The following is a 24,771-nucleotide window of genomic DNA, read 5'->3' on the forward strand; positions in this document are numbered from 1 at the left end:
GGGGAAAATAATAATAAATGTATTCTTTTATACCGCCATCACCAAAAGCTCCAGGCAGTTTACACCACAAGAAACTGGACGGTCAGCGAAATACATTCATACCATAAAAATAAAATCATACAATAAAAGTTAAAAATATGATTACAATCTTAAAAATACCCAACTAAGTGATAAATTTGTCATACAGAGAAGACTTGACTAATTTTCGAAAAGAACAGTAGGACATGGCTTGGTGAATGCATTCACCAAGCCAAAATTGCAGTTTACCTGCTTGAAACGCTAAGGTCCTGTCAAAAAAGGTCTTATATCAGACACCATTTGGCTTAGGATAGGCAAATATATGAGAACTTCTTGTATTCCTTGATGGTCTATATAACTCAAAGTGAGGGGAAAGATAAACTGGAGACAATCCTGATATCAAGTTAAAACAAAAGCAAGAAAATTTGAATAATGCTCTTGCTTCTAACGCTAACCAATGCAATAAACGATAATATGGGCTGACGTGGTCATTCTTCTTCAAACCAAAAATCAATGGGACCGAATAGGTAAGATCAATGATTGTACCAATAGCTAAAAGTCACTGGATCAAAATATTTTTTAATGGTCCACCCCTAGCAGTCATTTAAGGAGGGGAGTATGTGGTATTCAGCCTATGCCTGCTAGGTCTGTCCCCAGAGCAGTGCAGAAACCTGAAGCAAAGGCACTAGAAACAGCTCATTTTAAACCTCAAACTAACCATTTGGGGGAATTTTCTTCTTTGGCCTCTAGAGGGAGCAAGAGAGCAAATTTGCCTATTCCACAACCCCTACACAGCTCTAGTTTAGTTCCCAGCAGTTACCTGCAGGCTGGAAGCAGAACCAGCCAGAAAGCCTTTTCACCTAAGAGTTTGGGGCATGGCTGCAGGCTATTACATCAGAGAGCAGAACAGCTAGAGAGGGAGAAAGAAAAGCAGGAGCAACAGAGAAGGCAGGGAACGTTCAGGGTTGAGAGTTCTGGATGGCAGTGAGCAGCCTGAATGTATGGAGCTGACAGAGGCTGGTCCGGAGCCACCAAACTTAATGCCTCAGGATTTTCAGACCATGGAGCTGGAGCCATATGCTGAACCACTGAAAGGATCCCTGCCAATGGAAGTTTGCTGGACTGAAGGCAAGTAAATTAAACTGCCAAAATGTTTAACCTGGACACTGTTTGGCTAAGCTTACTAAATGCCTTTTGTGGTGTAACTCTGAAGAAGGTGTGGTGCTTGGGGGCACCTATAAGAACTTTAAATAATTGTTTTTGGATTTTGTGGAGGGGGGGTTTCCTTCCCTCTGGGTGGGGGAAGGGCAGTTACCAGTCCCATGAAGTAGGGACTGCTCTGTGTCTTCTGTGGTGGGTTTGAGAGCATATTATTTGCAAATTGTGATCACACAGAGCACACTCCCTGGCCAGCAAGTCGAATGCTGGGGCCTAGTGCTGTAGCACTAGTGCAGGCTGAGGTAGTGATATTGGCCCAAAAGACTGTTTTTGAAAGTTTTGAATCATTAATCTGCTGGAAAACCAGCGGCAGCCTGGGTTATAAATTTTTGGAACTTTATTGGCTGGCACTAATCCAGAGAGTGTTTAGAATTACAGTTTATTTGCTTTGGCCTATACTTTATATTTTTGAACATCCTGACAAGATTGATTTTCTTTCCTCCAATCTGGAACTGTTGAACTTTAGGCAAGCAGGCTGGTTTGAATGCTTTTCTTTTGTTTGGTGAATAAACCCAGACCTTGCTTGATGCAATATACTTACCTGGTGTTGTGGTGTTTTCTTTTGGTGCCCTTTTTCTTTCCTTGTGCAGCCCGTAGTGGCTCACAAGAGTTTTCCTTTTGTTACTGGTGCCCTAGGAGGCTGCTGGTGACAAATTATTTAAACTTAACTTATAGGTGTGTATTTTTGTGATTATGCTGGCATTCTATAGAGGAAAAAAGGCACCTATGTTCCTTTACAGAATTAAGTCCTACCAAGCATTCAGTTACAGAACTGTTCTCTTTATGTATTCTCTGGTAGTTTAAGACAATGTGAGAGTATTTGTAGTTTAAAATGGGTTTCTTGAACTTACTGAGCATAAAAGTTAAATAAGACTTGTAACTGGTATTTAGCTTATGTGTCTGCTGATTGTCTAATCATCATCACTGTTCCCTCTAAGCCAGGGATCTCAAAGTCCAGGATTTCCCCAATGAATATGCATTGAAAGCAGTGCATGCACATAGATCTCATGCATATTCATTGGGGAAATCCTGAAAACCCGACTGGATTGCGGTCCTCAAGGAGGGACCTTGAGACCCTGCTCTAAGCCAGGGGTGTCAAAGTCCATCCTCAAGAGCCGCAATCCAGTCGGATTTTCAGGATTTCCCCAATGAATATGCATGAGATCTATTTTCATGCACTGCTTTCATTGTATGCTAATAGGTCTCATGCATATTCATTGGGGAAATCTTGAAAACCCAACTGGATTGCAGCCCTTGAGGAGGGACTTTGACACCCCTGCTCTAAGCCAACTGCATTGCTGCCTGGAGTTCTGCAGAACTTGCCTATTGAAAATGTGATAGTGAAACAGCATCTTCCACTGTATATGGAGGACTCCCACTTTTCCTCTCTCAATTCAGTTTTCCACCTCAGCTTATATGTTCTTTAGTTACATACCCACTCCATATCTGAGCCTGCTTTTTCTTATGCCCTGTCCTTACGGATTTCTCTTTGGGTGCATGATATTTTGCATTTAATAACATGCTTTTCTAATTCTGTCAGAGGGAAAATGTAGGGCAGAAGAAATTCTTTAAAAGATATAAAAAGTCATTCCAATTTTGAGAAAAGCACTGGGTCCAGGGACACCCCAATATCTGTGCTCAGTCTGGGATGCATTCTCAATCTGAAGATATTATGATAAGCGATCTAGGGTACAGACATTCCTTTCCTCTTGCCTGGGCAACCCAGCAGCTGGCACTGCAGTAAACATATCATTTTGCACCTGGTAAACACACATATACACATTCCAGCTCTGTTACATCAGTGTTTTGCTCTGTTAAAAAAAAAAAAACAAAAAAAACCCTGAACTTGTGGTTGTGTAATAGAACAGCTTGAAATGATTTCTCTTCTGGGTTATTATTTGTCTGATCACTATTTGACTGGGAGAAGCAGAGCGAAAGATAGAGAGAGAGAGCAGGAGAAAGAGGGTGGGCAGACAGGACTGGAATGGATAGATTTGACTCAAAAGTACAACCATTCTAAGAAAACTTCCAAAAACCAAAGTCAAAAATGTAAAAGTGAGCATCGCAGGCTGATCTTCTGGAAATATTATCATCTCTAATATCCTTTGCCCAAAAAGCAAGATGCCACTGTGGCTGGTTTTTTGTCTTTTTTTAAATTCTTTATTGAGTTTTAAAAACTAACAAGTGCAAGCAATATACATACACATATAAGTAAGCATAATAAACACTTATAAACCGTCATTAACAATACAGAGAGAATAAACCCCCCTCCCCCATCCAATATTTTCAAACAGGGAATAAAACCAAACAAAAGGGATACCCCCCTCCCACCCTCCCAGAGATGACAACTATAACGAAGCCACAAAAAACGTCAATGGACCCCCAAACTAATTTGAATATCTTATTATGCCCCAGCATGTCGGCGTTCATCTTCTCATACCTATAACATAAGCATAAATTTGCCCACCAAAAAGTAAAACTAAGGCGATCCCAATTTTTCCAATTACGAGTAACCATTTACATGGCTATCCCGGTCATAATAAGGAAAAGCTGACATTTCTATCTGTCCAATGAGAGTTTAAAATGCAATATCATCCCACATATGACAACATCATATGTCAGTGGAATCGATGACTCCAATATGTCCTCCAATATGACTCCAATTAATCTGTCCTCATATTGACTTCCAGAAGTTGAGTATCAAAGGTCAATAGAACAACAAATGATCCAGTGTCCCTATGTCTAGATGACAGTGCCAGCGTCTATTAGATTTTGAACTGTGGCTGGTTTTGGATTGTTCAAAATTTATTTCCCAATTCAGCTGTCTATGTGCTAGCTCTTAGCCTTTTCAGTATTATACACTCTTACCCATGATTTTATTCTCTTGAGTCTAAATTACTATAGCTGTATTAATGCAGGTTTCTCTCTTTCGACAGTTGCAACCCCTGCAAAACTCTGCAGCCAGATTGCTTCTAAAAGCTTAAAAATTTGATCCTACAATATTACCCCTGCATTGGCTCTCAGTCCTGTTTTGAATGGATTTTAAAATTCTCTTGTTTCATTCACAAAGGGCCCGATTCTATAAGTAGCACCTAACTGTACGGACTATTCCATGCGGTTGACAATCAACCGCTAGGAATCCTTTATACAGGGTTACCAGACATCCAGATTTAGAGGACATGTCCAGGCGTCCGGATGGCTTTTCAAAACCTGGCACTTTGTCCAGGTTTTGAAAAGCAAATCGAGTTGAGAGGGGCATTCATGGATGCCCCTCCCAACCGAGATAAGCAGGCTGAGGGGGTGGGGCTAAGAGATGAGGCTGGGGCATGGTGTAGGTATAACAGGGCGGAGATGGCTGGAACTGGGCGGGCCTGGGGGGTGGGTCTAGGGTACCATAAAATCTGGTAACCCTACTTTATAGAATCACACCTACGCAGACTTAGGCATCGTAGAGATAGGTGGCATTATATTAGGCCTGTTATGGCATCAAGTGTAAAACTGTTGATAGGACTACAAAGCTTCTACTCCCATATGACCCCAATATACCACCAGAAATGTACAAGTAGGTCTCGGGAATCCTGTGATGTATGTAGGAAAGAGGAATCACATTAGGAGTCGATGCCCAGAAAAAGGATTTAGATGTCATCGTTGATGATACATTGAAATGCTCAGCTCAGAGTGCGGCAGTGGCTAAGAAAGTAAATAGAATATTAGGAATTATTACCGGTAGGAAAAGAAACTGAGAATATTATAAAGCTCTTGTCTCGCTCCAAGGTGCGACCACATCTAGGGCTACCATATTTGTGAAAACAAAAAAAGAGGACACATGACCCCTACTTTAGCCCCACCCCCAGTCTCCCACAACCTGAGTCCTATGCACATGCCAGTAGATTAGATGACTGCAGCGGCATATCTAGTATATGAGTATTTGACACCTGGGGCCAATCAATTTTTTAATGCCTCCCTTCTCTATATAAATGTTTATCAAAACAGCTACAATACTATCTTATCCTAAAGCAAAAAAAAAAAAAAAATTAAAAAGAAATCTTGTTTATATCTTTGTCTTCTCTGTTTTCTACTTTTCTAATATTCTCTCTTACTTCCATCCAGAGTCTACCCTCTTTCTATGCCCCTTCCTTAAACTGTCTACCCTCGCCTAGAGTTACATTTTTTTAGGCCGCAAAAATCCGGACACATGGCCCTGCTCTGTTCTGCCTCTGACCCCTTCCCCACAAACTTCTCCTCTTCTTCCCCTGACAAGCTCCGGCCGAATCTGGAAGGCCTGGAGAATGCGCAGATGTGTGTGATGTCATCTGCGCATGCTCAGATGCCCTCCAGATGTGGCCAGAACTCATTGGGGCTTTCCAAAACCCAGACAAACAGCATGGTTTTGGAAAGTCCATCCAGGACTCCAGTCAGTCCTCTATAAAGAGGACATGTCTGGGTTTTTCCAGACATCTGTTAACCCTACCTTCTCCCCCTACCATCCAGCTTATGCCCCTTCTCTCCTTTTTACATGATTCATTCCAGCTTTACCTCTCTCTTCATTTTTATCTCTCCTTTCTCGGTTCCCCCCTCCTCCCATGCTCTGGCATGTCTCTTCTCCTCTCCTTCCTTTCTTCCTTCCCCATCCTACCCTATAGTCTGGCATCTCCTTCCTTTCCATCTTTCTCTCCCTTCTTCCTTCCCCCTCCACCAATAATTCAGCATCTCTCTCCTCTTCTCCCTCCAGTCTCCTTCCCTTCCACTCCACCCAATGCTCTAGCATCTCTGTCTCTTTCCATCTCCTTTCTATCCATCTCACCCCACCCCATTCTCTGGCATCTTTCTCTTCTCCATCTCTCCCCCCATCATATAGCATCTCTCTCTCCTCACCCGTCAACATCTGCACTCTTTGTCCCCATCACCCCTGTGCATTGCTAGCCCTTCTCTCAACAGCACCCTCTTTCCTCTATACCAGAGCCAGCATCTATCTCTTTTTGTCCTTCTCTCCATATTTCTCTGCTGACTCCCTTCCCAGCATCAATTTTTCTCTCTCTCATTCCTCTGTCTCTCACCTCTCCCTCATCTGATCTCTCAACTCTACCCTGCCCCCACTCCTTCCATCCCCTCCCCTATCCTCTCCTTCTTTTTCCCTACCAGCTCTCTGTTTCCTTCCTTCCTCCCCCCTCCCCCTCCAAGCTGCATCTTACCTTGTTGGTCCAGTATTTCTTACTAGTCCCTCCTCCCTACGGTCTTCCACTCCTTAGACACGTTCATGGCAGCATCGGTGATTGAGACACCAGCTGCTGGCTGGCTCCTGAACTCTTCTCTGCCACATCATGCCGGCACGGGAACAGGAAATTGTATCGCAGGAAGTGGGGCATGGCAAAGAGAAGAGTTAAGGAGTCGGCTGGCAGCGAATGTCTGTCACTGAGCTGCTGGCAATGAATCTGAATCTGAGGCTTGGAAGACCGTAGGGGAAGGAAGAGATTAGAGAGGAAGTGCCAGATGGAGAGGAAACAAGCCAGACTTTGGAGGAGGGAAGTTGGATGCATTATGTTGACCCAAAGTGGGTGTGGGGGCTTGCGAGGCTTGTATTTTTAAAACCAGGACAGACAAGCACACATTCTCCTAATTTTAAAAAAACAAACCAGACAGTTCTTTAAAAAGAGGACATGTCTGGGGAAACCCAGATGAATGGTAACCCTAGACCACACCTCCAATACTATGTGCAATTCTGGTCACTGAATTTCAAAAAAGATATAATGGAATTCGAAAATCTACAGAGAAGAGCAAGAAAAATGATAAAGGAGATGGGGCAACTTCCCTATGAGGAAAATCTAAAGTGGCTCAGGGGAGATATGATATAGGCCTAGAAAATGCAGAGTGGAATGGAATAGGTGGATGTAATCACCTGTTTACCTTTCCAAAAACTAGGGGGCATGCGATGAAGCTACCAGTAGTAAATTTAAAACAGAGCAGGGAAAATATTTCTTCACAAAAATCTGGAATTTGTTGCCTGAGAACGTGTTGAAAGCAGTTAGCTTAGCAGGATTTAAATAAAGGTTGGATAATTTCCTAAAAGACCATGAGCTATTAAGATGGACTTGAGAACATCCACTGCTTATTTCATCCTGCACCCCTTTTTGCAATCTTGCCAAATAGTTGTGACCTTGGTTGGCTACAGTTGGACTTTGTCCCAGTATAGCAGGTCGTATGTTCTTAGGAGACCTCAGTCAGCTCTTAAAGATGTGCCTGCTGGGAGGGAGTAGGGATTGGGTTGCAGGAAAGGTGGGGGGGGGGTGCAAATATCATAACTCAGAAGCTAATTGGGCACCAGCTAATTTTCAGACTGGTGCCCAGTTAGCTTTGCAGCTAAAGTTAGGACAGACTTTTTGCTGTCCTAACTTTAGACACTTTCCTAACCAGTTACTGGTCTGAATATGACCCCTAATTGATTAAGGGCTAGATTCACTAAGCAAACCGATCGTGTACCGATCGGTTTGCAACCTCGACCCGATTCACTAGCCTCATGGTCAATCTGATTCCGATCCACTCATGCAAATGAGGATAAACGGCATGCAAAGTAGGAAGGGACGTGATTCACTAAACTTTTACAGAAACACCGACTGGGCTGGCTGATCCAAAAAGAAGCGACTGGTGGGGACCAGTTGCTTATGACCTTTCCTGCTCTCTGATGACTTCTCCTGCCCTTTTTCAGCCCCAACTCGCCATCCTGCACCCCGAATCTCGTCTTGCCGCCCCAAGTCTCCTGCCTTTCCCCTGCAGTGCAAGCCTGTGGTTTTAACCTGATGGTTGTGGGTTAAAATCACGGGCTCGCGAAGTAGTAAAAAAACAGAGAAAAAAAGCGGCTTGTGGCTCCGTAAGTATGCGCAGACCATCTGCAGATGCAAGTCCCCACAAGAACTGACGCAGGCATTAAGGAAATACGGTAATAGCAATTACAGTTGAACATAAGAAAAACTAAAAATAGAATAAAATAAAAAATGTTTAAAAAAAAAAAAAAAGAAAATTCTTGCTAAACAATGTGAGACCTCACTACTCCCATCCTATAAGATCCATTGATCCGTGGAGCAGAAAGCCATGACCAATGTGACTCCTCTCTTACAGGCACAAAATTGGCCACCCATTACAAGTCACGTTCAGCATAAAATCTTGTTACTGGCTCCTAAAGCATATTATCCTGGCCAGCCTCCATATCATTCCTTGATGCTCATACCTTATGTTCCAGGCCATGTTTGCTCAGCCTTTAGTAATTCCATATGTTTCAGTAATCGTCTTGGACGCCTCTCGTTCCATCTGCTGTTTAGAACCTTCTATATGGAACCGGCTGCCCCCCTTCTCAGTCTCGAATCCTCACTGGAGAAATTCAAGCTGCTGCGAAGGCCTGTTTCTAAAAGAGGGCCTTTCTCTAATATACTAGATTTTTACCATTTTTTTTCTGATATCTTTATCCTTTCCTCCATCTTTCTTTTGGTTGGATCACTATTTTATGCCTTACTTCTCCTTATGTATCTTATTTCTTGGAATAATATTTATTGTATTGTTCATCCCATTCCTTTTATCTCTTTTTTGCCTGTTTCCTTCTGAATTGTTGATATTGTCAGATGTATTACAGTATATTCATTTTAATTTTTTGTTTGTTTATTGTTTAATTAGTTTTTTGATTAAACGCTTTATCGATTCTGCAAAGCGTTGTACAAAGCATTAGATAAAATAACATTTCAACAAACATAAATTACAATAAAACATACTTTTTAAAAAAAAATCTTTAAGACGAACTATTACACATACTAGGTTATTAAGGACGAACGAACAAAAGACACACTAAGGAAAAAGGGAAGAAATACAATCGCTATAGTAAATGAGAGAAACATTAAGGGTAAGCACGAAAGGGCAGGAATTAATTGAAAAAGGAAGACTAAAATAAGTTTAGTTAAAATCAGCTTTAAAAAAAAATGAAAAGGAATGATAAAATTTTAGTTAAAAGCATCTTTAAAAAGGAAACATTTTAAGTTGCTTTTGAATGTTTTTAAAGTATTTTCCGTTTTTAGATACAGTGGGAGAGCGTTCCAAATCGTAGGAGCTGTTACGGAGAAAATAGAGGTTCGACGTGTGCCAATTATTTTTAAGGAAGGAATGACTAGATTGGACTGGGATATAGATCTCAAAGATCTCGGTGGGTCATAAGGAATTAATACTCTATCTATGAAAGCTGGGGAATTAGTCTGCATAGTTTTAAAAGTCAAAAGGGCTATCTTATAAGTTATCCTATGTGAGATTGGTAAACAGTGGGCGTTTTTTAGCAGAGGGGTAACATGGTCATACTTATTTGCTCTTGTACTTGTGTTGTAGCAAAGTGATTTAACCTAAGAATAGCCTTACTGGGTCAGCCCAATGGTCCATCAAGCCCAGTAGCCCGTTCTCACGGTGGCCAATCTAGGTCACTAGTACCTGATAAATGCACACCATCCCTGCTCAGCAGCCCTTGGAAAATCATCCCATGGTGCAGGAAGCCAAAACGCTCTCTGACACCATCTGCACAGCCATGCATTCATCTCCAAGATGCAAGCTTATCTACCCTGGCCTTTACCCTCGACAGGGAGGATTAATGAGAATACCAACTGCGCCACCTGACTGCTTCACCTTCTTTCTCAAAGCCATGAAGTCACTTTTGATATGTTTGGAGGGGTATCTCGCAGTATCATTAGTGCCAACATGGATGATCAGCATAGAATAATAGTCATTAGGCTTGATGAGTCTTGGCAAGCTCTCCATTGCATCTTGAATTTTGGTACCAGCCAGACAATACACCTCCCAGGACATCATGTCTGGTCTTCAGATGGATGCCTCTGAATCCCTCAGAAGGGAATCGCCAACCACTACTACCTTTCTCCTCCCGTTGGTCAAGGATCCAGCAACTTTGGGGATTTCAAGCTTTGGTCCTTCCTCTCCCTGGGATGATTTCATCTCCTCCACTTGCAGGGCTGCATACTGGTTCTTCATTTCAAAGGTAGGTGAAGTCACAGTATCAATCCTGCAAGGTCTCGTAACCTGAGTCCAGCTGTCTTCCATTAGCGTAGCCTCTTCTTCTCCACTGCTGGAAATCTTTGATGTCTCATGAAGCATTTTATCAATATATCTCTCATTCTTGCGGATGCTTCTCAGCCTTGCCACCTCTCAGTTTTTTCACTTCATGAGGGATTCAAGCTGAACATAGAACCACCCCCTCTGCTTGGGTAACTTTCTCTGTCTGCACAGAGACAGAAGCTGTAACTTGGGCAACAGGCTTGGTGACATGATATTTCCCAGCCATAATGTGGTTGCAGAAGTACTTGTACCAGATAAAAGAAAAAATCCTACCAAAACAGTATCTTCTTCCTGATTGGCCTATAAATCCTAAGATCAGCTTTGGGATGGATAGGGGCTAGGGAGGGTGGGAGGGAGGGAATTAAACACTAAACACAGACTTTCCTCAACTGCACAATTTTAAAATAAAACCCTAACAGAGCCTCTAAAGGCTACGCTATTGTATAAACAGACTTTGTTGAAAAAAAAACCCTAGAGTACTGAACTATAAAAGATAAAAAGAAAGAGAATGATATACCTACTGAAGCACAAGTTTACCTTTTCCCAAGTCTAAATGCCAACAGGTAGGCTATTCTCATGGAGTTTTTCTTCCCCTTAGCAGATCCTCACTCAGCACCTCTTCAGGAAAAGGAGCAGCTGAGTTCTGGATTACCTTTGTGTGGAAGTGTCTCTAAACCAGGGATCTCAAAGTCCCTCCTTAAGGGCCGTAATCCAGTCGGGTTTTCAGGATTTCCCCAATGAATATGCATTGAAAGCAGTGCGTGCACATAGATCTCATGCATATTCATTGGGGAAATCCTGAAAAACCTGCAGTAGGTAGGAAATGATACTCATGGAAAGGCTCCCAGCCAGCTAAATAGCACTTCATCATATCAAGGTCTGCTTGTAAACTCTTTTTAATCAGGCACGTTTTCTTAGCCTCTGATTGCATAGCATGTACATTCAAAGAAGAGCAACCAAGATGGTAAAGGGGATGGAACTCCTCTTGTATGAGGAAAGACTAAAGAGGTTAGGGCTCTTCAGCTTGGAAAAGAGAAGGCTGAGGGGAGATAGGATTGAAGTCTATAAAATCCTAAGTGGAGTGGAATGGGTTCAAGTGGTCAAAAATTACAAAGACTAGGGGACATTTGATGAAGTTACAGGGAAATACTTTTAAAACCAATTGGAGGAATAGGTAAGCTCTGGAATGCGTTGCCCGAGGATGTGGTAAGAGCGGATGGCGTAGCTGGTTTTAAGAAAGTTTGGGACAAGTTCCTGGAGGAAAAGTCCATAGTCTGTTATTGAGAAAGACATGGGGGAAGCCACTTCTTGCCCTGGATCGGTAGCATGGAACATTGCTACACCTTGGATTGGCCACCGTGAGAACGGGCTACTGGACTTGATGGACCATTGTCCTGACCCAGTAAGGCTTTTCTTATGTTAAATCACTTGACACGAACCTCAGTTTTTATCCTTTATCTCTACTTTTGTTTATTACATCTATATCCACCTATATCAAGATATACTCTTATTTAGTTTCCTGATAAAGGAACTCTCTCTTTGCCTGTGTTCACACACAATGTTAAAGTTTACCCTAAAAAATGTGTTTTACTAACAGCATTACATTAAATCACATTCATGCATCCAAATCTATTAATCTCTCAATTTAGTGGGAAGAGAAAAAATAAATTTATAGATTCTATCCAGATGCTCCTAGTTCTTGTTTACAGAACATCCTTTTCCCCAGCAAGAAAGAAGAAACCTCTGTCTTCATTCAGGCTAAGGGATTCTAGTGTTTTCAGATGCTCAGTTCTGTATTGCAACAGCGTTTGTATTCTTTTGCCTTCACCTGGTATTAATCATCCCATTGCGAGCCCACAGAAGCTGAAGTATTGCCATTTCTTCATTGATCCTTGTAAACATATTCAGTTGTTGAATATTGGAAATGACGACTCTGAAATCTATCAAAGAAAAAGTTTTGGGCTCTCTTTAGTCCACGATCCAAAAACAAAATCAAACTCACTCCGTTCGTAATATTCGTGCATCGAAGCCATAATTAACCAGCGAAAGGAAAGGCCTCGGAGCGTTGGAGGTGTGAACCCGCACTCAGCCACCCTTACATCATCGGCAAAAAAACTTTCACACAAAGGTTAAATAAGCCTTGAGGTAAGCAATTAACTACCAAATTGACACGAGCTGTTTAAACACAGATAGCAGTGATAGGGGCCGACGATCATTTTGTGGCAAAATCGCTACTGCTTCAGGGCCACCCACAAAAACAGCTGTCCTAAAAAGCAAATAAACATAATGTGACCAAAAATAAAAGTATAAATAAGCTTACCTCGTATCAGGCTAAGAAATAATACTCACTGTTCAGCGGTCTCTCTCTCTCTCTCTCAACTGTTTGCCGCGAACCAGCAAAGCTTGAGCACGTCATTAAGAAAGATTATTTTCCCTCCATCCCCTGTTGTTTGTATTATCTCTTTAGTAGATGACTTATAAGCACTGTGTACAGCATGTTATGAAAAGTCTACACTTTTTAAAATCATAGTTCTTACAGTAATCAAAATATGACATCACAGTACAATAAGGAGATAAGTACAACTTAGCAAAAATGTGACTGGTACTAAAGGTGGTTTATGCCTTAGTCTAGACCAGGGGTGGGTATCCTCGGTCCTCAAAGGCCACAATCGAGTCAGGTTTTCAGAATTTCTGTACGAATATGCATGAGATCTATTTGTATACTCTCCCTCCATTGTATGCAAATAGATTGCATGCATATTCATTTGGAAAATCTTGAAAACCTAACCAGGTTGCAGTCCTCAAAGACCAAGGATGCCCACCCGTCATCTAGACCTCCATATTTACAAGTACCATAATGACCACCTAAATAAAGCTACTCAGAAATTTCAGTGGATTTCAAACCCATCTGATAAATATCATTAGTATAAGGGTCAATTGAAAGGTTTCTGGCCTAATCAAGAAAGCATTATTTTAACTTAATACATTTGCTCCAACATTTTTCTAGACTTTACATGCCTTTAGTAAAATACAAAATATCTAAACTGGAAAAATAGCTATTTACAGCATCTGTGACTGCAGAATCCTAAGAAAACTTATTCCCCGACAGCCATTTTTTCAGGTTTGGAAACAGAAAGAAGTCGCACGGGGACAAATCCAGAAAGTATGGTTGACGGGGAATTAATTCAAACCACAATTCATGCAATTTTACCATTGCGATTGTTGATGTATGAGCCGGTGCATTGGTCTGGTGGAAGAGAACTTTATTTTTGGCCAAATGAGGGTGTTTCTTCTTGATTTTGGTGCTTAGACATTGTAATAAGCCAACATAGTATTTGCCATTAATGGTTTTCCCCTTTTGCAGATAGGCAATAAAAAATTATCCCATGGAAATCCCAAAAGACAGTCACCATCACCTTCCTAGCCAACGAAGCCGTTTTTGCTTTCTTTGGAGTTGGTTCATTTCTTATAGTCTTAATTGTTTGGATTGTTGTTTTGTCTCAGGAGTTGTGTGATGAACACAAGTCTCATCCACACTCACAAACCACCACAAAAAGTCAATATCATTGTTTTGAAAACACTCAAACACATTTTTGAAATGTCCAATCGAACTTGTTTTTGGTCAACAATTATCAAATTCGGCACCCATCATGCACTCAACTTCCTAATGCCTAAACCAGGGTTGTCCAACACCAGTCCTCGAGGGCCACAATCCAGTCGGGTTTTGAGGATATCCCCAATGAATTTGCATGCACTGCAACCTTTGTATGCAAATAGATCTCATGCATATTCATTTGGGAAATCCTGAAAACTTGACCTGGTGAGGGCCAAGGTTGGACATCCCTGGCCCTAAACATTCATGTAGGATTCATGTTCTGCTATCTCATTTAGGGTCAATCAGCGAATTTACAACAGTATTCAGTGAATTTCATCAACCATTTTACTAGTTGTTGTTTTTGGATGTCGGGAGCTTTCATCAACAATGCTTGTCTAGCCATGTTCAAACTCAGCAGCCTACACTTTCACCATTGAAAATAAAGGAGATATATCACCATACGCTGAATCTAACTCAGTTTTAATTTCGGTAGACAATTTTCCCTTCAAACGAAGGAATTTTATCACAGTGTGATACTCAATTTGGTCCATTTTTTTTATTTTTTTAAATAAAGTGGAGCAGTTCACTTTAAAAGGCTGACCCAACAAAACTAGACGTCAAACTGACTTGAAAATCTAGCCGTCAACATTTGTCAACGTCATTTGTCGGACAGCTATAGAATTGGGATGCTAATCTTTCTTGGTCAGGCTGTAAACATTTCAATTGACTCTCATATACCTCATTAAATCCCTATTCTTCACTAATCAAAAATCTGAACCCAGCTTTATGCACTTTCTTAGCTGCAGCAGGAGGACCAGCAGGGTCACTGGAACAGTAGGGTTAGAAAGGAACTAGGCAGGAGCTGCAAAAGCTAGCAGGAATTGCAGAGGCCTCAGACCTCACTGCAGGAAGACTTGCAGGGACAGTCAAAAGAAACAAACAGTTGAAGTCATGGATGCAAGCACTGGACAACACCTGGATTTCTAGAGGCATTAGGAAGAGCTGCAGTGGCAGTTCTCTCGCGGCCCGGCTGTCAGACGGCTGCGAACCGGGGATTGGGGACTCCTGACACAGGGGCTCATTTTCAAAAGAGAAAAACGTGCATAAAGTTTCAGATGGATGTTTCTCTCGCCAAACACTCCGAATCGCTATTTATGAAAACTATTTTCTTGATGGATTTCTATGCTGTTTGTCTGCAGTTCATCTAATCTCAAGGGGGCATGCTAGAGGCATGGTATGGGCGGGCTTACGTCTTGGATGGCTTTCTACCATAATCCAATATTTTCAGATAACATCCAGGGCACAATTTGGATGTTTAAGGCTAGACCTGTTTTAAAAACGATTAAGTGCCATAAAGGTGCCCAAACTGACAAGATGACCACTGGAGGAATGGAAGCATGACCCCCCCCCCCCCCCACACACACACACACACACTCCCCTAGTGCATTGACCCTCTTCCACGTTACAAAATGTGAAAGAAATAGTGCATATGGCAATACTAGTAAAGCAGCAAGCAGGTAGTCTGGTGGTCAGTACAGTGTACTCCAGAGAAGGGGACCCAGGCCTATATTCCACTCTAATACATTTATGATAGAGTGTGTGAGCCCACCAAAACACATCCAAATCGTGCTGCACCCACATTCAGGTGACACTTGCAGACATAAGGGCTATTGTTATGGTGTACAGTTGGGTCGGGTAGATTCGGGGGGGGGGGGCTCACCAAACACTATAAAATCCACCCACAAATTTAAATTATCCTTCCCCTCATTAAGAGGCATTTCCCATACAGGAAAAGTAGGGACCTCCCTCCCCTTCAGAATCACCGAACTCTGGAACAACCTTTCCTCCCCTCTTCGGAACCTGAGCTCTCTCCAACTTTTCCGCAAACATCTGAAGACCTGGCTATTCTCAAGAATCTGATACCTACTCCATCTCTGGCATTCTAAGCCCTCTAAAAACTCTTCATACTTGGACCTCTAACCCTCCATTGTTTGTTCCTTTCTATCCCATCTCCTGTAAACCGTGCAGAGCTCTACAAATGTGGAGATGATGCAGTATATAAACCTAAGGTTTAGTTTAGTTTAGTTTAGTTTATAAGGGGGTTATGGTAAGATGTGTACCTTATATAAAGTACACTGTAAGGTGCCCCACTGCTCTGCTGGGATATACAGTATCTGTGTGGCCAATTTACTAGAAATGCTGGCCCCTCCTACATGCCAATGGCATGTTTTGTAAAAATAGGAACTTCTTCCTTATTTCAAGTAGCAACCTGTTTAGTCAATTATTAGGCCCTCAGCGTCACCACTCAGAACTCAAACATATCACCGTTCTGAGCTTTATGTGACAAATCGTCACTGGGTCTAATTTTTCTAATTTTTAACTTTTACAAGAGCTTTATATATTTAAATATTTATGACTTTCTTATAATTTTCCATGTAGTTCAACTTATTTTACTTAGCTTTAATGTAGTTTTCTCTAGTAGAGATGTTTTTTAATCAGGCAGGGTGACATAGCCGACATGTTTCGCGGGAAACCGCTTTATCAAGGCACCACCCCTTTAACACTATCGACCTCCTCGACTGTTTTACCTTTCTCACTGTTGCCGCTCTTCCTTTCTATCAGTTGTTCTGTATATCTGCTATGTGTGAATTTTTAACCCGTTCTGGGCTCTTCTGGGAGGACAGGCTAGAAAATAAATAAATAAATAATAACCTGCATATCCAGCATCTATGCGAGTAACAACAATATATGCATAATTAAAGCAAAATTCAAGAAATCACACTCAAATACAGCATACTGCTTTCAACCTGAGACCTGTGCCTTAGAAATAAGGCCAAATGACTGACAAATTATACATTGCCCAGTTTTGAAGAGGCCAATCGGAAAAAAATAAGCTTTCACACCTTTGTATTGCTCCATGGTGCAATCACACCTTGAATACGATGTGGAATTCTGGTCAGCTCATATTGAAAAAAAGATATAGTAGAATTAGCAAAGGTACAGGGAAGGGTGATTAAAAATGATAAAGAGGATGGGATGACTTCCTTATGAGGAAAGGCTAAAGCACCTACTAGGGCTTCTCAGCTTGGAGAAGAGATGGCTCAGGGAAGATAGGATAAGAGGTCTATCAAATAGAGTAGAGCCAAATGGATAGATATGACTAGCTTGTTTATGCTTTCCGAAAATACTAGGACTAGGGGGCATGCGATGAAGCTACTAAATAGTAAACTTAAAACAAACAGGAGAAAACATTTCTTGACCCAGCGGAGGCATTGCTTATGTTCTTATGTTCTTATGACTCAGCATGTAATCAAACTGTGGAATTTGCTGCCAGAGAAAGTGGTGAAAACAGATTCCATAAGAGATTATGAAGATGGACTTGGGACAATCCACTGCTTATTTCTAGGATAAGCTGCATAAAATTTGTTTTACTGTTTTGGGATCTTGCCAGGTACTTGTGACCTGGATTGGCAACTGTTGGAAACAGGATACTGGGCTTGATGGACCTTCGGACTGTCCCAGTATGGCAATTCTTATGTTCTTATGTGAGCCAAGCATAGGACAATCGAGCCATTGTGTCATCACTGATGAGTTTGGCTCTTAGGAAGCATTGGTGGAATGAGGCATTATGACATCACAATATGAGCTCTGGAATGTTGCTACTATTTGGGTTTCTGTCACTGTTGGAAATAGAATACTGGGCTTGATGGACCTTCGCTCTGTCCCAGTATGGCAATTCTTATGTTCTTATGTGAGCCAAGCATAGGACAATCGAGCCATTGTGTCATCACTGATGAGTTTTGCTCTTAGGAAGCATTGGTGGAATGAGACATTATGACATCACAATATGAGCTCTGGAATGTTGCTACTATTTGGGTTTCTGTCACTGTTGGAAATAGGATCCTGGGCTTGATGGACCTTCGGACTGTCCCAGTTTGACAACTCTTATGTTCTTATTAATTTATGCTGTCAAAGCCCAGTAAAGGCAAAAAACTTACTGCACATTAGTAAACATGCCCCAAAGAAGTCAAAGAGAAAAAAGAGACCATATTTCAGCTAACTTTCAAGAAAAGGAAACTTTAAATCCATCTTGGAATGTGTGATCTCTGAAAAAAAAACCTCCACAAAACCACATATCAAATGCCCTTTATCACAGAAAATCATAGAAAACATTACAGCTCATCGATTTCATGGCTTTCCATAACATTTGTGGGACCTGATTTCCTAAGTATGTTTTCCCTACAGACCTTCGTAAATGACCCCAGGGACCGAATGATGTAAGGTAACCTTCTACAGATCTGCCCACATTTCCTGAACCCCAAAAGCCCAGGCAGCTTCACTCTTTCCCCTCTCTTATTAACAACAACATCCTTTGTTTAAGCTTGAAAAAAAATAAAATTAGAGTAGGAAATCCTATAGCTCCATAAATATTTTTGTGGATGATATTGGTTATGATGTCAAATGATTGTGCACTCCACAGGGCTGCAGACATACAATAAGTCCAAAGAGAGAGCCTCCGGTCCATCTGCTCTCACCCACTCACCACATCATCACCACCTTCCCTTTAACAAACCTTTTCTTTCAAAACTTGTTTTTCTGTGCTTTCGGCCCTTCCAGCCTCACAGGCACCAGCTGACTCAACTCTGGAGGGGAAGGAAGAGAAGGCAGGAAAAAGGCATAGATCCGTCTTTTTTACATGAATACAAGGTATCGGTGCATTTTGATCACTCTGGCCCTATTCTTAAGTATATCTCGTTTTGCAGTAAAATAGGTCTCAGAGTATCACATTATACAGAAATGTGAATTTGGATGTTTCTCTGAGGCTATTGGATGAGCTCTTCTTCAGCAGCAGCAGGTCATTTGAACCCCCCCAGGAAAGAGACTTGGGAGTACTGGTTGACAAGTCGATGAAGCTGTCCGCAGCGGCAAAAAGGGCGAACAGAATGCTAGGAATGATTAAGAAGGGGATCACGAACAGATCGGAGAAGGTGATCAAGCCGCTGTACCGGGCCATGGTACACCCCCACCTGGAATATTGCATCCAGCACTGGTCGCCGTACATGAAGGACACAGTACTATTTGAAAGGATCCAGCGAAGAGCGACTAAAATGGTGAAGGGGCTGATGGAGTTGCCATACAATGAGAGATCAGAGAAACTGGGCCTCTTCTCCCTTGAAAAGAGAAGACTGAGAGGGGACATGATTGAAACATTCAAGACGGGTTGTTCACCCTCTCCAAGGTAGAGCGAACGAGAGGACACTCTCTGAAGTTGAAAGGGGATAGATTCCGTACAAACGTAAGGAAGTTCTTCTTCACACAGAGAGTGGTAGAAAACTGGAACGCTCTTCCCGAGGCTGTTATAGGGGGAAACACCCTCCAGGGACTCAAGACAAAGTAGATAAGGACAGGTTGTTCACCCTCTCCAAGGTAGAGCGAACGAGAGGACACTCTCTAAAGTTGAAAGGGGATAGATTCCGTACAAACGTAAGGAAGTTCTTCTTCACACAGAGAGTGGTAGAAAACTGGAACGCTCTTCCCGAGGCTGTTATAGGGGGAAACATCCTCCAGGGATTCAAGACAAAGTTAGACAAGTTCCTGTTAAACCAGAACGTACACAGGTAAAGCTAGATTTAGTTAGGGCACTGGTCTTTGAACTAATGGCCGCCACATAAGCGGACTGCTAGGCACGATTGGCCACTGGACTGACCCAGCAGCGGCAATTCTTATGTCCACACAGTCCTTCCCCAGGCCCTCCCACCTTTCACATACGAAAAACTATAAATCACCCTGGTCTGACTCTGAGCCCTTGCCTTTATATAGGATTACCAGACGTCCAGATTTACCGGACATGGCCTCATTTTAGAGGACCTGTTCGGGCCTCCGGGTGGCTTTTCAAATCCCAGCACGTTGTCCGGGTTTGAAAAGTTTCCATCTCGGGACCATGACGGGAGGGCCTCTGCGCGTGCACGGACGCAAAACGGTGACATCGCACGCATGCGTGTGACATCGGCGCGTCGCACCTGTGCATGCACAGATGCCCTCCCGACGCAGCTCCAAACATGAGAGCAGGTTGAGGGGGGAGAGGCTGGGACAGGGATAGGCAATTCCGGTCCTCGAGAGCCGGAGCCAGGTCAGGTTTTCAGGATATCCACAATAAATATGCATGAAATAGATTTGCATCTCAAGGAGGCAGTGCATGCAAATCCATCTCGTACATATTCATTGTGAATGTCCTGAAAACCTGACCTGGCTCCGGCTCTCGAGGACCCGAGTTGCCTGCAACTGACCTAGATCCATTCTACCCAATATTCATTACTATTGAGCTGGCCAGGAACAGCTCCTGACTAGATAAATAGTGTTATGCCTACTAATTGCTAATATTCAGTGAGAGATACTTGCTGAATATTTATGGTCAGCGACTACCTCAGTCACCGGTTATGTCATGCGACATAGTCAGCTTCAATGTTCATTGGTTGCAGTGGCGTAGTTTGAGTGGGAGGCACCCGAAGCAGTGACTAACCCCCGTTCTCCTCTCCACCATCACCACCCCCGTCGCATGCATGCCTTCTGTTCCCCGTACCGCTTTAACTCTTCGCCAAAATGAGAAGCATCTCCAACTTACCTTCCTAGGAGAGGCCTTAAGCACCTGGGCCAATCAGAGCCTTAGGCCCCTTCCTGGTGCATCCCAGCATGCACTGGGAAGGGGAAAGCCCACCATTTTGTAAGAGGTGGGCCTGCCAGCTGGAGTGGGTAGGCGTCCTTCCGGTTGGACTTTGTGAATAAGGTAGGGAGGGGTGGGGAGGGGAGGTGTCGTTGGGGGCAGGGGTGGGGGGCAGTTATTGGGGGTTAGTTGATGCTGGGAGGGAGTGGACATATACTGTGGGGTGAGGGGGTAGTTTTGTTGGGAGATTGTGGGGTGGGAGTGGCCAACTCTCCTGCCGAACTTCGATTTAGGATTTTTAAAAAATATTTGCCTGGGGGGATCTGATTCATCAAACCTTACTTTCCTGTCAGTGCCTGAGCCAATCGGCGCTCAGGCACTAATCAGAAAGTTAGGCTATGACACCTCGGATCCCCCCAGGCAAATTCTTTTTAAAAACCCTAAATCAAAGTTTGGCAAATTTTGGCCGCAAATGTGGCACAACGAGGTTAGGGAATCACTCGGCAATGATACAGAATCGCTTGGAGTGCTCATTTTACTATTAATGACATCATTGTACTACATTTGCAGGGCAGTATTGGAGACTGCTAGAAAACTCAGAAAAGACCATGGTAAGTCATTTTGATAATCTGCCCTAAAATACATGCATGCTAAACTGGCCGGAACCAGTTTAGCGAGCATGTTAAAGGCACATTTTAGTTTTGAGAATCTTCCCCTCAGTCCATCACTTCTCAGTGCTCTTCATACATCCTGCTGATTCATATGGGAATTTGATATCTAATCTAATCTAATCCTTAGGTTTGTATACCGCATCATCTCCACGTTCGTAGAGCTCGACGCGGTTTACAGTAGGAGAAATAGGAAGGAACTACAACAGAGGGTTAGAGGTAGAAGTGCTATCTCCTCCTCTCCCTATTGGCTAAGGCTCTTAACATTTGCATCTCCTCTTCCTATAGGCTAAGGCTCTTTCCACCTGCATTGTGAGGTCATAGAGCTTTATGGTTATAGAAACATGATGGCAAATAAAGGACAAATGGCCCATCCAGTCTGCCCATCCGCAGCATCCGCTATCTAATCTAATCTAATCTAATCCTTAGGTTTGTATACCGCATCATCTCCACGTTCGTAGAGCTCGACGCGGTTTACAGTAGGAGAAATAGGAAGGAACTACAACAGATGGTTAGAGGTAGAAGTGTGAGGAAAATTTAGAGGACTTGGGATGCCAAGATAGAAGAGTTTCCTTGATTCCTAAATTGGAGGGAGACTTACATTTTTTGAGAAAAGCCAATATGATCTCAAACGACTCATATGATGACTGATTTTTCTCTCCCATTCATTTTGGAGGTCATTTTTTGAGCGGTGCCAACTAGCCCATAAGTTTTTGTGTCATGTTACATGATATTTGCACATGCAAATGTCCTCATACATCTAAGTAGCAATTTTAGTAATCGTACATATAATGCCTGTAGCATATGGAGTTTTGAAGGAGGCATAGTTTGGACCTGAAAAGTATATGCATGTATATGCAATAGCCGTATATGCAAACTTTTTAAAAATGTTGTCCATTGCATTTTAAAAGCATTTCTGTACCAAGAAAGGCAGCCAACCCTGAAGTAACTGAAATGGTATTTGTAAAAGCACATTTCTAGACTGTCTAAGGCGACTCCTGGGACATAACAATGAGCCAACGATGACCTTCTTAACCTTGTAACTATGACCTAACTGAATTAATAGTTGTACTGATCTAGCTGTGCTAGCAACCCTATTGAATGTCCATGTCAAACTGTCCACTATAACATCCTGGGTAACTGACACAACCTCTTGTAATGCAATCCGACCTTGAACTGAACAGGTAAAGGCAGAATAGAAAACCTGATTTGACTGCTTTTGTATTTTTTCTGTTTGTATTCTGACTGGTTGTGATCCTTTTCACTTTCAATAAACATATACACTTCCCCTTCTATCTACGGATTCGCTTATTTGCGGTTTTAAACAAAAAAATGCATTTTCTTTTTTCGGGCTATTTTAAGCCCTGTAAGCCCCCACTTAAGCCTTACCTGGTGGTCTAGCGGGTTTTCGGGGCAGGAGCGATCTACCCACGCTCCTGCCCCGTGCAGATCGCTCACAGGAAATGGCTCGAAAGACTACGGGAGCTCAAGGCAGCCATTTCCTGTGAGCGATCTGCACGGGGCAGGAGCGTGGGAAGATCGCTCCTGCCTGAAAACCTGCTAGACCACCAGGTAAGGCTTAAGGTGGGGGGCTTTCAGGGCTTAAAATAGCCAGGGGAAGCAGGGGTTAGGGGTAGAACCGGCCCAAATATTATTTGCAGTTTTTTAATATTCGCGGGCCGGCTTTGCCCCTAACCCCTGCGAATACGGAGGGAGAACTGTATATATATATTTTTTTAAAACCTACACTATGCGTTCATAAACGAGGGGGTAAATAAGCATCATTAATTCGAGAAAGAGAGGCAACTGGTACATGGACCAGAAAGAAATGAAAAGTCGAAACATTTTCCCCTTGTCTAAGAGAGTTTGGTTGGAAAGAATGTTAGAGTACCCCATGGAAGCTGGCAACATGTTTCTCTGCTATACATTCCTGGTAGTGTTGCAGCAGCCTTTTGCACTGTGACACAGCTGCATTCAGGGCCCTTCTCATGGAATCTGTTTTCGCAGCTGTTCCCCCGGTCTCCTTTTATTTGTGTTCGGCTCGGGAGGTTATTGTGGTTCAGGTTCCATTAAGCGGCAGCTCCTTGTGATAAACTGAGTGAAAAAGTACTCCTGAATGAATTTCTCGCTTTAGTCTAGAGGGCAGAATCAAATTTCAATAGCCCGTTTCCAAAAAGGACAATTCAATCCCACCCCTGCCGCAACAAGAAAAAGAAGCATTCAGTGAGCATGTGCTTTGAATCTGGAATGTCAGCTTGGCTTGAGAACATGAATTGACAGGTGATGACATTTTTAAAGAAAAATTGAAGGAAGCATTTTTATTGCAAGGGTATAGAGACGCGCGAGTAATGTGCCGTTAAACTATTAAGATATCAGCAACTCTAGAATTATAGACTGTAGCTATTTATAGTTCTCTAGTACATCAATGGATCTAGGGGATATTGGATTTGTTTGTATGGCCAGTGTTTTCTCAGGTTACCTCTCGGGCTGTGGCTTAGCGGTCTTATGCTACCAGTACTACGAATAAAGCTGCTTGCAAAGTTGATCACATACAATGGGATTGACTAATCTGTAATACTGAGGTACTGCAGATTAGTAACTCCCTTGGTAAATTAAGGTGTGGTAGCCCCCCAAAACACAAGCCCCAATGGGGCCTATTCTCAGTGAGGCCTATGCTCTTAATCAGAAAAAATGCACATTAATGTGCATTAGAACACATTCACTGGTTAATGCAATTTACTAAGTAGAGTCCTAAACTCTAAACAGAACTTATTAACAAATTGTCTTTTCGTATCTTCCTTTTGCGTAAATTGTTTTGCATGTTTCAGTTTTTAAATCTGTGTATAGTGTGACATCTTATTTTCAAGTGGGTTCTATACCTGTCCCTGTAATTAAACACTTTCAGGTCTGAGCAACCCTCACTTAAAATTGATATTGCTTTAATGTATTACCTCTAAGTGACAGGAACTAATTATGTGTTTGAAGTAACACAGTTATTAAAGAGACGTGAACTATGACTTTGGTCAATGCTGTAGGCAAACATCAGTATGGATTTCTTTTCTGTTTTCTCTAGTTGCATAATTCTTCACCCTCAACCCCTCTTTCTCCATCAATACAACTGTGAAGGGTCTTTGGACTTATGTCACAGTTCATGGTGGGATTATAGGCCAGCCTATGCATTTCAGATCGGCATTAGAGAGGTTGGAATGTGCTGGGATGGAGAGGCGGTAAAAATCCCTGAATAGGCCTCAAGTAAAGTTTCTCTGGAGAGGCTGTGTCATGTAGACTCTCTCTTATTTTCTTAACACTGCTAACTCCTCTGATTTCTTAAGGACTGCTAACTGCTCTGACTTAGCTGGCTTAAATAAAATAGAAGAAAATTGGTTCTAAATATGTCTAAGACCAGAGCATGTTGTAGCTCTGGAGATAAAGCAACACCTCAACTAGATTTTTCATTAAATAATTGCAGTATAAGACTAGTAGATCGTTTCAGATATTTGGGGGTTATAATCGATCGT

The sequence above is a fragment of the Geotrypetes seraphini genome, chromosome 19 (genome assembly GCF_902459505.1).
Source record: "Geotrypetes seraphini chromosome 19, aGeoSer1.1, whole genome shotgun sequence".
In the NCBI taxonomy this organism is placed as follows: Eukaryota; Metazoa; Chordata; class Amphibia; order Gymnophiona; family Dermophiidae; genus Geotrypetes; species Geotrypetes seraphini.